Here is a 2,301-nt window from a genome sequence, read left to right as displayed (position 1 = left end):
TATAAGGATCCAGGAGGGGTGGGAGAACCGGGAAGCAGAGGGATGTGGATGTACAGGGGGAAGAGGGGATTAATCATTGGATTGTACAATTTGATGGGGGGGGGGTGAGGGAAATGGAAAGAATTTGTTCAAATTTGTATTATAATTTTGTGAATAAACAAGCGAAAAAAAAGGCAGCTTGGGGAGGGGGAAGAGAGGGAGAGGTGGTAAAATGTGCAACAATGAACGAATGAAAATCTAACTTTTCTGTACACTTTTGTTAAAATGACAATTAAAATAAAAAGTTTTACTTAAAAAAACCAAACCAACCAATAATAAAAAAAAAATTTGGAGAGTTCCCAAACTGTAGATTTTTCCTAATGCAATGTGTCTCCTTATTTCCTGACTGCTTGTACCAAGGGTGTAAATTATGGATCCAAGCAAGAAGTAGTTGTTGACAGTTTCAATCTCCTTCCCATCATTTACGATGTTGATTATCAGTCCAGTAATAAGAATCTTTATTTTCTTTATATTGAGATGCAATACATATCGAAGGCTACATTCCTTGATCTTCTGCAACAAGTAAGGTTGTGTCACTAGGAGTGGTTTTTACTTGACCAGCCTGATTTGGAGTGCCTGCTTTGTAATAAAACTTCCAGGGCACACCAGAAAGCTTCACGTCCATGCTCAATGGACTGTGGATGACTGCTGAAAGCCCACAAGCCATACATCTGCAGATCATGCCCGAATTCACAGTCAGTTCATCACTAGCTGCAGCAGGAGACATTTACTTGTGAAAAGAATGAATCCTTGTGGTGCGGTAGTCAAAGAGCTTAGCAGTTAACCAAGAGGTCAACCAATTAAATCTGTCAGCTGCAGCTCAGGAGAAAGATGGGCAATATGCTTCCTTGAGAATTTATAGCCTTTGGAAACTAATTACAGGGAAGTTCTACTCTGACTGTTGTTGTTATGTGCCGTCAAGTCACCTGCAACCCATAGTGACCCTATGCACAGCAGCTCTGAACCCTGCCCTGAGCCAGTCTCACTAATTCCGACACACCAACCCCCATTGTCCCAGTTACTGTATCAATCCATCTCATTCAGAGTCTTCATCTCCTGCACAGTCCCTCCACTTTTCCAAGCACAATGTTCTTTTCCAAGGACTGGTCTCTTCTGGCCACATGCCCTAAGTAAGTGAGAGAGAGCTTCAAAAGCCTATCCTCTAAGGAGAAATTTGGTTTCACCCTCTCTAAGACAGGTATATTTGTTTTCTTGGCAGTTCATGGTATGTTCAAGACTCTTCTCCAGCATCATAATTCAAAGGAATTGGTTCTTCTTCTGTCATCTTTAGTCATTGTCTAGATCTCTGATGCATAGCAAGCAATTGCAAGGACCATGGACTGGATTAGGCACACCTTAGTCTCTAGACTGACATCGTTGCTTTTCAGTACTCTGGAGAGGTCCATAACAGCAGATTTTCTTAATGCAATTTGTCTTTTGATTTCCTGACTGCTGGTGATAAAAGAGGGTTGATTGTGGAGCAGAGCAAGCTGTAATTGTTAACAACCTCAATCTCTTCTCCATCCATCCTGATGCTGTCAATTGGCCCAGTGGTTAGAATCTTTGTCTTCTTGATGTTGAGCTTCAATCCATTTTGAAGACGCCAGTCCTTTCCTTGACCTTCTTCTGCATAATGTAGGTTGTTGATGAGTCTTCCTCCAATCTTGATGTCACATTTCTCCTCATAAAGCCTGCATATTGAATGATCTTCTGCATATAGATTGAAAAGGTATGGGGGCAGGATGCATGCCTGAGGGACTCCCTTGCTGATTTTGAACCATGCAGTGCTTTCTTGCTCTGTTCTGAGGACTGCTTTCTGATCCAAGTACAGGTTTCACATAAGCACACTCAGGGATTCCCTTTTTCCTCAAGGTTAGCCACAATTTGTTATGATCCACACAGTTAAATGCCTTTGCATAGTCAATGAAACACAAACAGACATTCCTCTGGTACTCTTTGCTTTCTGCCAATGTTCATATGACATTGGTAATAATGTCTGTAATGCCACAATCTCTTCTAAACCCAGCTTGTATTTCTGGTAGTTCTCTCTCAATGTACTGCTCCAGTTGTTTCTGGACAATATTTAGCAGGATTTTGCTAGTGTGTCCTATTAGTGATAGCCATGTTGTTGTTATGTGCCATCGAGTCACTTGCGACTCAAAGCGACCCTATGTACAACAGACCTAATCTCTGTTCTGTCCTGTGCCAATCGCACTGTCTCCAATACACCCATCCCAATTACCCCAGTCACTGAATCAATCC

The sequence above is a fragment of the Elephantulus edwardii genome, unplaced genomic scaffold (genome assembly GCF_000299155.1).
Source record: "Elephantulus edwardii isolate Elephantulus edwardi_28Jun2011 unplaced genomic scaffold, EleEdw1.0 scaffold00157, whole genome shotgun sequence".
Lineage (NCBI taxonomy): Eukaryota > Metazoa > Chordata > Mammalia > Macroscelidea > Macroscelididae > Elephantulus > Elephantulus edwardii.
The sequence above is the reverse complement of the archived record's forward strand: the minus strand, read 5'-3'. Positions refer to the sequence as shown.